This window comes from Lygodium microphyllum, chromosome 4, assembly GCF_053477565.2.
Source record: "Lygodium microphyllum isolate KBCC chromosome 4, Lygodium_microphyllum_v1.1.10, whole genome shotgun sequence".
Taxonomy (NCBI): Eukaryota; Viridiplantae; Streptophyta; class Polypodiopsida; order Schizaeales; family Lygodiaceae; genus Lygodium; species Lygodium microphyllum.
In genome coordinates, this window is record NC_141138.1 from 44,073,714 (window position 1) to 44,088,502 (window position 14,789).

The window sequence follows — 14,789 nt, forward strand, 5'->3', positions numbered from 1 at the left end:
TGGGAGTACACTTGGACAGCAAAGTCAAGCTGTACTGTGACAATTTGAGCAGTGTTATGTTAGCAAGCAATCCTGTTTATCATGCAAGATCAAAACACATTGAGGTTCACTACCATTTCATCAGGGAAATGGTTTTAGCAGATCAGATTGACTTGGAGCATGTGAAGACTGAAGACCAGGTAGCAGACATCTTTACCAAATCACTTGGTAAAGATAAGTTCATTCACTTTAGACAGCTACTTGGAGTGATGCAGATGATTTGAGTTTTGTTTTTGAGCTTGAGGGGGAGTGTTAGAAATCAAGCTCACCGTCAGCGTGTCTTCATCTATGACCGACATCTATGACAGCTAGTGTGTACAGCTGTCTACATGTGACTACATTAAATAAGTCGGGTTAGTAGTCAGTCAGTGACCTGACTTGAGTTAGTCAGTCTAGTCTACGTTTACACTAGGTCACTTTATCTTGTAGTGTGTGTGCTTTTCAGTTTAGTGTGTGGAAATGAAGGAATGAGCTTGAGAGCCTGAAGGCTCATGGATATGGAGTCTTTCCCTTTCTCTCTCTCTACTCTTTGAACGGCAACACATCGTTGTTTCTTGCTGGACCAAGAAACCAAACATCCATTTACAAAGAAACAATTCCCACTTGTAGATCGCATGGATAAGTGTGAACTTGCCCAATCAGCATCTGTATATCGAATAAGGTCAAGAGAAGTTGAAGAAGATAAAGAAGAATCCTCTCAACGACGATAAATAAGACCAAATTCCTTAGTACCCTTGAGGTACTTAAGAATACGTTTTGCAGCACTCCAATGAATAGAGGAAGGGGAAGAAAGATACTGTCCCAAAAAATTAGATGCAAATAAAATATCTGGTCTTGTGTTTAAACCAATAAATTGAAGACAACCAACAAGATTAGCAAAAGGTTGATGAATGGCTGATTCTTCATTGCGTGTTGTAGATGTACCCTTGGTAGAGCTTGAAAGAATGGGAGTGTTGGCAGAGTGCGCATTTGTCAACCCAAACTTCTTAACAATATCATTAATAAACTTTGTCTGGCGAAGAAGAAGAATGCCTTGTTGTCAGTGTCGTTGAACTTGAATACCCAAACAAGAATGTATCTCACCAAGATCCACCATTTCAAATGCAATTGATAAAAGCTTCTTCATAGCATCCAAGAAAGCAATATTATTTGACACAAGAATAGTATCATCAACATATAGAGCAAGAATAATAAAATATTTGTCCTCCCTTTTGATGTAAAGATTTGGGTCAGTAAAACATGCAACAAAACCTTTAGATGTGAGGAACTGATCAATCTTAATATACCAAGCACGAGAGGCTTGCTTCAATCCATATAATGCACGATGAAGCTGGCATACAAGATGCTCCTTTCCTGCAATCATAAAACCTTCAGGTTGCTCCATATAGATTTCTTCTTCAAGATCTCCATTGAGAAAAGCCGTTTTAACATCCATTTGGTGAATTTCTAGATCAAATAGTGTTGCAAAAGCCAAAATCATACGAACAAATGTGGAGCGCACAACGGGAGAAAATGTTTCTTGATAATCTACTCCTGCAATCTGTGAGTAACCTTTTGCAACAAGTCGTGCTTTGAACTTATCAAACGAGCCATCAGCTTTGGTCTTGGTTTTATAAACCCATTTACATTTGATAGGAACACGATTTGGGGGGGAGTTCAGTAAGAATCCATGTACCTTTGGAGATTAAAGAATCGTACTCAGCTTGCATAGCTTCTTGCCATTGATCCCTTTGAGACGAATTGATAGCTTCCATATACGATATTGGATCCTCTTGGACAGACATAGCATCATCAAAGAGATCATATTCAATAGAATAGAATCCATGCTCTATCTCAATAGGAAGATCGACATAGATCTCCAAATTTTCATCAATCTTCTTTGGAGGTGAAGGAGGTTTATGATCATCAGAATTAGTAGAATCACAAAGCAAGTAAGGAAATGCAAAGCAAAGACTGTGTATCATCTGAAACATCTGACGACCATGTGCCACCCATAGTCTTCTTATCAAATATAGCATCACGACTAATGATAACCTTTTGAGTGGAAGGATCATAAAATTTGTAACATTTGGAATGATCTGAATAACCAAGAAAAATAACCTTCAAACCTGGAGGATCCAACTTATGTCGAGTGTCCTTGGGATGTCGAGTGTCCTTGGGCACATGAATATAAGCAATGTAGCCAAATGTGCGAAAGTGAGATACTGAAGGTGTCTTCCCTGTCCAGATTGTTATAGGAATTTTACCAGCAGGTGCAGTAGTTGGAAGATGATTTTGAATAAAAACGGTTGTTAGAAGTGCTTCGGTCCAAAACTTTCGAGACAAACCAGATTGTATAAGCATGCAACGTATAGCATTAAGAATAGTGCGATTTTTGTGCTCAGCAACACCATTTTGCTGAGGAGAATAAGGAACTGTAAACTCATGATGAATACCTTGATCCTTACAAAAGTCATCAAATAGATTGGATACATATTCACCGCCATTGTCACTGCGAAGCATCTTTAAAGAAAATCGAGTTTGAAGCTCCACACTTATCTTGTATTGTTTAAATATAGATAAAGCCTCAGACTTATGTCAAAGAAGATGGACATGTGTGTACCGTGAGAAATCATCAATGAAAGTTATAAAATATCGATATTGAGACTTTGAGGCAGGAAAAGGACCGCAAATATCGGTATGAACCAAATCCAAGAGAGCACAGGAATGTGATGAAGTAGAAGTGTGGAAAGGCGAATGATGGTGTTTTCCAAGTGCACAGTACTCACATATTCCCATACGTGGATGAGATTTAAGATCCATACCTTGCACAAGACCATGACGATGAAGATCAAGAATTTTGGCAAAATTGGAGTGTGCAAATCGTTGATGCCATAATTTGCAATCTGCATCTCCAGGCGCAGTAACAACATTTGCAACTGTATCGTTCAATGATAGCTCAAATAGATTACCATGTCGAGGAGCCACTGCTATAGTATGCCCATCTTTCTCTATACGACATTGATTACGATCAAAGCCAACAAACAAACCAAGATCAACTAGACGAGCAACAGAAAGAAGATTTCTTTGCAAATCTGGAACATGAAGAACTCCTCTTAATATTCTAGTGGATGAAATAGTCCCCAGATATAAATCACCCACTCCTTTGACTTGACAAGTCATCTCATCCGCAAGGTAAACAAACTTCTTGATAGGAAGAGAATGATAATTGTGAAGCCACTGGGATTGGTATGTCATGTTTCCAGTGGCACTTGAATCAATGATGAATAGAGAACCATCATGAACATGAAGTACCTTTTCTGGAGAGATATCATGATGGACGAAATTGAGCTCCTGATGAGTATGATCATCATCAGTTGTAGTTTGTTGAACAATATAAGCTCGAGAAAGTTCTTCATCATATCTGCGTTTATAACAACGACGAGATGGATGATCTGTATGTGCACAATAATCACAAGGAGGAAAACTTTTGGACGAGCGAGGTTGCTTTGTAGTAACTCCATGCTCCTCATCATATTGACGTGCCCAGCAATCAGAAGCCACATGGCCTTTCTTATCACAATAAAAACAATGTTTGTTAGGATAAGCAAGATGAGAAGATTTACTACCTTGATTAGGCCGTCCACCTTGCTGAAAACGTGAAGCGGGACACTTGCGAGCAACAAAAGCAGCATCAAAATCCCTTTGTTCGCGAGTGACCAAAACAGCATCAGATTTTTCCAAATGATGCTCATAACGTTGAGAATATTCAATAAGAGATATACATGCTTTGTCAAAGTGGATATCATCCTTGTTAGACAAAATAGTGATGATATTGTCATATAAAGGATCCTTGATGGTATGAAGAAGTTGAGTAACAATCTGATTTTTAGCAACAGGAGCGCCGGCAGCACCAAGCTGATTGATAATGTCTTTAAAAGCCTCGATATGAGAGTGCATAGAAGTACCAACCTTATATTGAAGATTCTTCAAACAAGTTTGGAGATATAAAATTTTGATGACCGATTTCTTCTCAAACATTGAGATAAGATACTCCCAAATAGCATGAGAGGTTTCTAGATGAAAGACATCCAACATAAGTGAGTCAGGAAGTGCAGACAATATATAACGACGAGCCGCTTTGTCACGACGAATCCAATCAGTATGATCAATTTTCCATTGTTCAAATAATGGACCATCAGTAATCACAGAATTGTTATTCATTACATCAATAGGTTGAACTGGGCAAGACAGGTCGCCCAAAACAATATCAAATAATTCGTCACCTTCAAGAATTAGCATCATCTTTGCTTTCCACCCAGGAAAGCCTTGTTCTTGGAAGAAGGGAACCGAACGTTGGGCAGACAGATATCCGTTAACAATTACGCAATTGGCCATGCCTGTATGTCGAGAGAAAACAAATAAGATGAGATTGTAGAATCTGCAAACCATGATCAAGACGAGCGTAGTTGAGACGCATGACAATCAAAATAGGGATATGCACATAAGAACGACGAAAAGTATTCAGTGACTAAAAAGAAAGCCCGAAATAGAGAGGCGTAACGTGCAAGACGAGATGACGCATAGAAGAACTCAAATATCAGCCTAGAAAGGAGAATGTAGTTTCCGATGCACTCAGTCACAAGGCATTCCTTAATTCTCTAATCTTGCAAAATCCATCAACAGCTAGACCTCTAGCCACAAAGGTATCCATGCCAAACAACCCAATACTTGAGCTAGCTAGAGAAGAAGCTTGCCATGATCCAACCTATCAGAAGATGCTAAGGGAGATCCCTATCAAGGATCAAGACATGAAACTATAGGCTAAGTATCATGAATTCTCTATCAATAGTGGACTTGTCTACTATAGAATGAGATTATGTATACCGGCAAGCTAGTCACTCAAGTAGAAGATATTTTGGGAAGCTCATGACTCCTCTTTCTCAGGACATCCTGGCTATGCCAAGACCCTCAATCCAGTCAGAAAGAGCTATTATTGGGAGAGGCTGAAAGGTGATGTTCTCAAATATGTTAGTGAGTGTTTGTCTTGTCAACGTATTAAGGCTGAACATGTCAAAATGCCAGGAAAGTTGCAACCACTTGATATTTCCCAAATGAAATGGGAATTCATCAGTATGGACTTTGTTGTTGGCCTACCCCAAGTTTAGGGAGGATACAACTCCATTATGGTTGTGGTTGATATGCTTACTAAGGTTGCACACCTTATTCCTGTTAAGACAAACTATAAAGCCTCAGACATTGCAAGGTTGTTCATCAAGGAGATATTCAAGCTACATGGGTTACCCAGAAGAATCATTAGTGATCGTGATTCTCTCTTCACATCACACTTCTGGAGAGCTATCTTTGAAGCCATTGGGACTCAACTCTGTTTTAGTATAGCTTACCATCCCTAAACCGATGGTCAAATAGAGCGAGTCAACCAAGTCATTGAGGATATGCTAAGGGCACACTGCTGCCGTGAACCAAAAAGGTGGATTCAATACTTGCCACTCGTTGAGTTTGCCTACAATGCTTCTTACCTATTGAGAGTGGAAGAAGACTGAAATTTTGACTGATTTTTGTTGTTTTTGAGGACTGAATGATTGATTTTTTATGGATTTAGAGTGATGTATGGTTGTTAATGGAAGTATTTGAGAGTTTTTTAGATGATATTGATTATGTTTTAGAAGTTCATGATGATTCTCAGTGGAGATATGAGGTTCTGTGATGTTCTGATAGGTTCTGATTGGTTCTGATTGGTTCTGTATACCTTCTGTATAGCTTCTGTTTTGTTCTGATTATCTTCTGTATGAAGCATGGATTGATGATTGATGAAGATTGAAATCTTTTGAAAGCTTATTGAATAGTTTTTGATAGTTTGGAATGGTTTTAGTATGAGTTATGAGGTTCTGACAACCTTCTGTAGACCCTCTGTAGAGCCTTTGTCTCTGCTCTGTCTCTGTACTGTAACTGTACTGTAGCTGTTCTGGTGCTATACTGTGACTGTTCTGTAGACCTTCTGTAAGTGTTCTGTAGAATGTATATGTGACTTTGAGAAAGTTTTCTAACCTTTGGAAAAGATGAATCTAAGTTCAAAAGAGCTAAAACAAGTGGAAGAAACAGCTGCTAAAGACTGAAGAGAAGACTAAGTGATAATGACAGTAGTGAGTTGTGAAAAGACACTGTAGTGGCTCTAGTGACTCTTCATATCAGACATACCTCTTGGGAGGTGCATCCACAACCTAAGAAGGATTATTGAGGGTTATTATGAGAGAATTTTAGTGAGGATATGATGTACTATTGATAGAGAGAGAGAGAGAGAGTCAGAGATAGTCAATTCTATCAAAACAATGTAACTGTATATGAGAGATTGAGAGAGAGAACTATGAAGACATTGAAGAAGAATAATATGTGATTTATTTCCATTCAAATATGGTGTATTATTTTGTGTTCTTTGTTATATTGAAGAATTCTATGAAGATGTTGAAGATTATAGTTGATTCTATCAAATCCGTGGGAGATATCTACTATGATGCTGTGTGAAGAATTGTTGTTTTCTTTGTTTTGATGATCAAAAGAATGAAATAAAAGCTTGTTGATGTTACAAGATAGATTTTCTTGCAAGATAATTCCCTTTTCTTGGTGTTCCTTTTGGGGCTCCATGTTTTTGGTGCGCAGCCAGGGAAACTTGCCATCAACAAGCACGAGAAGAGGCTAAAAATGAAGGAAATGGCATTGCCAAGAAGAGAAGAATTCAATGGATGTTTGTAAAGTTCCTTCTTCCACTGAAGAGTTGGAATTTCTCATTATCAAAGTCACTTTCCACAAGAAGTTCATCCCATAATGGCGGAAACATATTACCATCATGATGCATGCTCTATGTGGTGGACTGTTTCCTCTTCCTATTGAAGCAGCAGAAACTTGTATCTTGGTGGCAAACTATTTGGGAATAAACTAAAGAGAAGAAACATAGAGAATGACCATCCATGGAAGATTTGACATTCATTGAGAAGTTTCCAGACATCATCAAGTGGGAGATTGTGAAGAAGCTTCAGGAGTCTTGGTCTATAGAGGTTCACGAAGACAAGAAGGAAAAAAGTTGGAATTTGTTTGTGGATGCTCAAAAGCAAGATACATGGGATGCTTGGTGCACTGATAATCTTCTATTTGTTCAATTAGCAACCCACTGGAAGTTGGTAGACAAAGTTTTTTTCACAACATACGCTGTTGAAACCCTCAGAAGCTGGCATTATTATAATGATGCAACAACAATCCTAAGAAGAATGAGTTTTGATACTTTCAGAACAGAATATCTTCCCCTCTTTAGTGGTTTGAAAGCTGAATTGAGAGATGTTGAGAAGAAGGAAGTAGAGGAGATGTTGGCCAGAGAATCTATCAAAGACTAAAGCCCCCTCTGATACTATCTTGTTGAGTCCAGACCAACTGGTTGAAGCCAACCCCCTAATGAATGATGCAATAAAGAGGCAAGTGTTAGAACGAGTCCAGAGGTACGTGAGAAGAGAGAAGGAAAAAATCAAATCTGAGAAGAAGCTCATAGTAGAAGCCTCCTTTGACGCCCTAAAAGCACTCTTTACAGAAGTCCCCATGGCAACTCAAGGTCCCCTTCCTAGTCAGATTTGTCCTGGAAATATTGATGACATGCCAGCAAATATAGTTCCATTGCCAATTTTTAAGGGAGAGTACAATGAAGACCCTGATCTTCATGTAGAGAGTTTATGGTAGCATGTGTGGCTAACAATGCCAGAACCCTTGAGCATTGGTTAGCAATCTTCCCCACCACTTTTAAGGGCGCGGCGTTTCAGTGGTATGAGAGACAAGAAAGAGGAACTTTTGGCACTTGGGACGATCTAAAGTTGGCCTTCCTCACTAAATTCAGGCGTGAAGGTTTTGAAGAGCGGATGCGAGAGGAGTTCATGAACCTAAGTCAGTGTTCTAGAGAAAGAGTAGAAGCTTATGTCTTGCGAATGGAATCCATCCTGAAGAGATGGACTAACCATCATTTGGACGAAGGAATCCAAAAAGGAGTGTTTCTCAGGGGCCTACAACCAGAAGTTTATAAGTTGGTGGAATTGAGAAGACCATTCAATCTGCAAGCTGCAGTGGAAGGTGCAAGATTGTATGACGAAGTTGAAGTAAGGCTGTCAATGACTCCAGGAAGAGGAATCTTACCTCCTCATATGCCTCGAATGGTATACCCACCAAATGCAGTCCCAGGGACAATTACCTACCCTTATCCCTAGATGCAAACAGTGCTGCAGTATAGTGCATCTAATCCAGTGTGGTCACCGCAAATGACGGTGCCTCAGATGATGGTTCAACCACAACAACAGTAGCCTCAAACAGCTCCTCCAATGGCGAATCAACAACAGTGGAATCCTACCAACTGGAATCAACAACCCCAAGTCTCAATAGGAGCTCTGAATCAGAGCCAGAGCAGAGGACCTTCTGGATCTACCCAATCAGTGTATGCAGTAATTAGAGAAGCTTCCCAAAACCCTACCACAAGCACTTCAGGAGGTGAAAATCTGAAGGACTACTTATCCAACTCAGTTGCAAGTATCAAGAATGTTTACCGCAGCACAGAGGAGCAGAAAATGGAAAAAAGGAAATAGCAAAAGGCGTAGGACAAAAGGAAGAAAAAGGCACCTTAACCGATAACCAGACCCTGAAAAAATTAAAAGCACGGGCACGACCCTCAGGAAGTCTTAGAGTCGCCCAAGGAAAGTAAAAGAGTAAAAAGCGCACCATTAAGTGTGAAGCACTCCCGAATCCTTGTAAAAGAGCGCCAGCTCACTCCTATGCAAATTGTATGCATTAGTTGGGAATAGGATAGATTAGAATGGTGGGAAATGAGAAATGGGCCTAGGCTAATGGCCGACCATATAAACAAGGGGATGACTGCCCATGAAAAGTAGGGCATGTATATAAAGTTCAAAAAGTGAATGAGAAGATCATTCTTGTATGTAGCCAAAGCTTCTTCTTCTTCTTCTCTTATTTCTTGTCTTCTTGCTTGTGCTTGAGAGAGGGATTGAGAGAGTGTGAGGGAGTGAGGGAGTGATTGTGTGAGAGTGAGGGATCTTGGAGAAGAAGCTCTCCACCTTCTCTCTTCATCTTCCCCTCCTCTCTTCTCTTCTCTTGTCTCGCGCGTGGCTATGGAGGATGAAGCTCATGGGAGAGGGATTGAGGTTGCTTGAGCTTGCCTCAAGGATCGTGGAGCTACCGGTGTGCAAGAAAGAGGAGGGTACTCGATCGAGCATCAAGGTAAGCTCACTACACCCGTAAGGTAGGCATTGTGTGTCGGCTATGTGAGAGGTAGCCATGGCCGCTCGGTTCAAAACACTTGAGCAATAAGTGGTCCGTAGGTCTCGAGGTAGAGCTTGTAGCTCCCCTTCATTTTGGTTCCGTTTGCCGGGACCAATGGAATCGAGCCTTAAGCACCGCGCGCATCAAATCGAGCATAGAAGTAGGGTTTGCAGCCCGAACCGGTGCTCGAGATAGCTAGGAGGTTTAGGAGGTTCTAATCCGTGAAACAAGTAAGTGTTTTGGTTTGTTGGAAGCATTAGTGTAGGACTACCATTATGCATCTCTGTTTTGCATTTTGGCTGCGCTAGATTAAGGTTAGATTAGGTTAAGAAAAGAGAAAACAAAAGGTTTTGGCTGCTACTGGAAACAGGAAAACAGGGGAACAGATTCAAATTTTTGGGTAAAACAGGAAAAAGGGAACTGGCTTTAAGGTTTTGCAGTGCTAGGAAAGGACCTTAAGAGGCTTGGCAAGCCAGGGCAAACCTCATTCACTAGTTAGCTTTGTGAGAGAGAGAGAGAGAGAGAGCTTCTGGTTGCCAGGAAGAGGGAGTGCTGTCACGATTCTGGGTGCCATCAATTTGTGCTACTCCAAGTGAGTCTGGTGCTTCTTAATAGTGCCCTAATCATATCTGAAAAGTCTCTTGTGATTTTGTGTAGCAGGCGTCAAGTAGGATCAAAACGCGTCGAAATCGCGCCTGCCGCTAGACGCAGTCGAACCAGGTCTCAATGGTCCGATTCCCAGAATCGAACCACCCGAGTCCTGGAGTCGGACCGTCCGATTCCAAGAATCGGACCGTCCGACAGAGGGAGTCGAACCACTCTGTCTGACTGCAAGAATCAGACCACTCTATCCGACTGCAAGAACCGGACCGTCCGACTACTAGAGTCAGACCAGCCTTGTCCGATTCCCAGAATCGGACAGTCCGATTCTGGGAATCAGACCATCCTTCCAGAAGGAAAAATAAGGATCTTTAGTTGACCCTGCCACAAACTTGACTCCCAGGACACAACCCTGAACACCTCCAAGACCCAGTTTGACCATTAGAACCTCAGAGACCAATCGAATTTAGAGCAGAATAGAAAACACAGCACAGACCTTCAGAAATACCATAGAATAGTTGGGAACTGAGCTTAGAACTCAAATCAGGCTAAGAATGTGGAGAGAAACAGAGTGGAGTTCGCATTAAACACTTTCTGCATCAACACTTCACTCTTGTGTTCCACTAAGTTTGCACTGCAAGAAAAGAGAAAAGCCTGTTTTCGCACCAAGCACCACGAAAGCACTAAGCATAACGTGTGAATAAGGATTGCAGCTGCTTTCAAATAACAAGGAACACATCAGGATATCAAATAACATTAAGGAACCCACTAGTAGGAGAAGACCCCAAGACTTAGATAGGTGCCTGAGTGCCCTACTAGTAGGACCTGGAGAAGACACGAAGACACAGAAAGCAACAATATAGAGGATTGGACGATGCCGGAGCTACTTGGATTTATTGACACCCTCGTAAAGCTGGAAGCAGAAACAATGTCTCGATCAAGAGGCGAACGAGGAGAGGACCAATTAGACTTAGGAGAATTTCCAACCTCAGTCCAGGAACTGGTCCACAACTACGATCTACTCACTAGGACCGTGATCTAGGGCAGACCTGTAGAGGAAGTGGTAGCAAACCTGGAAGAAGAGAGAAGAGCAATCAAGAGAGCACTAGAAGGCATAATTGCCTACAACCATGAGCAAAGGGCTAGAAGGCTACAACAAGACGTAGATATGTACGAGGCTAGATGAGTGCTAGACCTAGCTAGAGTGGCCAAATTTGGACCGAATGTAGAGAGGGAACGGGCAGCAGAGGCTGACATGACATTGAGCGAACTGGTAGCAAAGCGACTCTTGGACAATACGTCCATTGAACAAAGTGCTACTGCCCTAGCCACCGCGCTACTATCGGGATTGGGAGTCACGCAAGGGGCTAAAGGGCAGGTTAGAATCCCTATCGTAGAAAAACAACTAGCTAGATACAAACCTAGCAGTGACCCATACAGCTTCATGGAGCAGTTTGAGCAAGTATGTGAGGCAAACGGTCTTACTAACCCTGCACAGCGAGCTCAAGCTTTTGGCCTGTGCTTAGGCGATAAGGGGAGGACCTGGTATTCTAGTCTAGATGAGGTAGAACGTACGAACTTTGTTCGCCTTAAGGGCCTCTTCATCAAGAGGTTTTCGGAGGCAAGGTATTCGGATAACCTCATCATTAGGTTGATGAATATCAGTCAAAGGGAGAAGGAAGAAGTTAGGGATTACGTCACTCAGGTGCGTAGCCTCTACAAGAGAATCCCTACCAATGAGCGACCTACCGAGAGGGCAATGTCTACACTGTTCATGAACAGGATTCGGAGTGAGGAGCTCTACAAGGCTTTGGCCAGTAACTCCATCTTGCAACGAGATGTGCTAGCTAGAGTTTATGAGGAGGCAATACGCATAGATGATCAACTCAGGGAACGCAGCATGAGAACTACCAACCGAGAGAGTGCAAGCCAGAGGGACCCTAAGAGATCAACTACTTCGGGGGGAAAAGCAACTGCTAGTGTGTAGAATAAGGGAAAGAGTGTAGACCACGACCAGGAGATGGCAGAAATGAGAATGGAGATTGCACGGTTGCAAGAGCTGTTAAGAAAGCCTATGAGATCGCATGTACAATGTATATATTGTGGCAACAATCACCTCCCAGTTGAGTGCCAAGATCCTAGATCTCAGTCGTGCTCAAATTGCGGTAGATTTGGGCATGATGCAGTGCATTGTAGAATGCCGAGGAGATTCCCATATGCGCAGCAGTACAACCCTCCATACTTAGGTAATAGGCCACCTAATTTCTTTGGGAGGGGAGCCCAGTTAGCTCTCCCAGCACCGACTGACTCAAGACCTGCTGTAACTAGGCTAGAGATGAACCCAACTGGTATACCTAGACCACCAGGGCCTTTGTAACCCACCCATCTAGCGATGCTCCTGTTCACTTTGTGGAGGAGCCTAATGAGGAAGAAACATATGTCAACCCGTACATATCCTATGACGAGGAGGGAAACCCCGTCCTGATGGACTATCGACCGGTTTCGATGATGGCTTTAGGAAGAGGAAGAGGCAGAGGCTTTGGAGGGCCAAGCCAAGATCCAGTCACATGTTGGACTTGCGACCACCCAGGCCACATTTCATCACGCTGCCCAGAACGAGAACAAGCTAACAAGGACAAAGCGGATCTCCGATGCACAGAGTGTGGAATCACACATCTGTTTCCTGGCTGTCCTAGGCGAAAGCCATCAACCAGCTTTGCCAACATGCCATCTGTGCCTTTGGGGCTTTTTGGAGTGGAAACCTTCAACAGTGAGGATACACCCATCCCACTACATGTTATGATGCGAGCTCAAACAAAACAGGCAGGCATCTCTTTGCCAAGGCCAAGTAACCTTGACACAACCTCAATAGGAAAGAAAAGCCGGAGGAGATGGAAAAAGAGAACTGATGCAAAGATTACTCTTAAAACCGAGGAAGCGACTACGTTAGTAACAGGAGAGAGGGTCACAGACGCAGAGGCGGAGACCTCAGCTCCTAAGACAGCCGAGCTAGGGAGTGCCAAGGTAGGGGAATATCCCCATCCCAAATGGCAGCTCGAGGCTATAGCTAAGGTCAAGGAGTGGGTCAAGGATGCCCAAAAGCACCTCAAGGATGCTGAACCCATATTAGAAGATCCTATTGACAATTTCTCCAGCGTGAGCATACCAGTCTCACCTTCAAAACCACAAGCTACGAGCATAGCTGCACCACTGGGGGCAACTCGGCAACAAGGCCAAGGGGAAACTTGCTAGGGCAGACAGAATGCATGGCTTAGAAATGCTAGCCTCAGGGGAAGACAAGAGCCCAGTAGCCTCCTCACAACCTTGTTGTCTACTCCAGTAACTCTAAGCTTGGAAGACCTGCTTAGGAAGAATCATTCCTTATGGCAGGAGTTAAAAGACTTGATGGAGGGACACACAGGACTTGTGGGTGCTGATCCGCAAGATCATGATGCAGTTACACAGATCCCAAGTCTAACTCTGAGGAATGCGTGTGTCATTGAGGACTGGGGCAATGGTTTGATTTTCCTAGGGAACAGAACTAGTGCAGTAAGGGTAGAGATGGACACTTGGAAGACGACCCCTGTTGACCTAGATGCCATCTCAGCTATGCTAAAAAGCAATACTCAAACGACCAAACCCTATGGATCACTCATTAGATATATTCCTTACCCTGAGGATGAGAGAGATTGGATGCATGTTTTGGCAACCATTGAGCTACCATTCTCAGATGAGGAAGAACTATATCGGCAGGCTGCTAAAGCCGCAACCATGCCAATTGAGGAGCCAATTGTGCCACTCTGCATGATGGCAGGAAGCTCACTCAACCCAGGAAAACCAGCATCCTCGTTCCATATCCCCAACAACAAACTAGAGCTTCAGGAAATTGTAGAATATCTGACCAATAAACTGGAAGGCAACTTGGCTGCTAACTTAAAACCTCTACGTGATGTATTAGCTAAGTCAGAATGGAAATGGACCAAGGTCCATGACCTGAATTTGTTATATAATTGGCCTTTAGTTATTGATGACAAGGAGACAGGAGAGGAAAGCTTAGGTGATAATGAGCAGTCAGAAGGACAGGACTCTAATGACGAGGAGTATGAGGACTATCGCTCTACGGGAGAGGAGAGTGAAGAAGAGATAGATACAATAGAGTACAACACGGAAGGAAAAGCGATAGAACAAATCAGGGCAGACGCGAGGCCTAGGAGAGAAAGGACCAGTCAGAACGAAAAAGGAGTCATGGAAATGGAGTGTGACAGATCCTGGCTAGAACACATAGGAGCCATGGATTACGAGCAAGCCGGAGTGGCACGACCATGGGTAATCCCAGTGCTCAAGACGGATGCATCTACTGAACTATGACCCCCTGGGGAAACACCTTCCTCAAGTGAGGGATGCGAGTTTAACTCAAAGTCAGAAGTCAGCACTGAGAGTGATCCCAAGTTACCACAACCTTCTAAAGTGAAACGCACCAAGGGAGACTTGCCAGTCCACCTAAGGCGCGGGAGGCTAAAGAAGGAGGCCAGGAAGTAAGCAAAGGACTCAGAAGCAGAAAGGCAAAAGAAACCGCAGGATCTACCCAAACGGTTTACAAAATTTAAAAAGGGTGACAGAGTGGTGATTCTGCTAGGTGCGAAAAGACAAGGCCAAACTAGTGAACCGATTGAGGGACCCGCCAAAGTCAAGGAAGTTAACTTGGCTAGGGAAGGTGAAAAGCCAAGACCTGTATTCATTTGCAGATGACTTGACGGAGGATGAGGAGACCAAACTTGTTGCACTCTTGCAAGAGTACATTGATGTATTTGCCTGGACATTGGATGAACTTAAGGGAGTCGACCCTA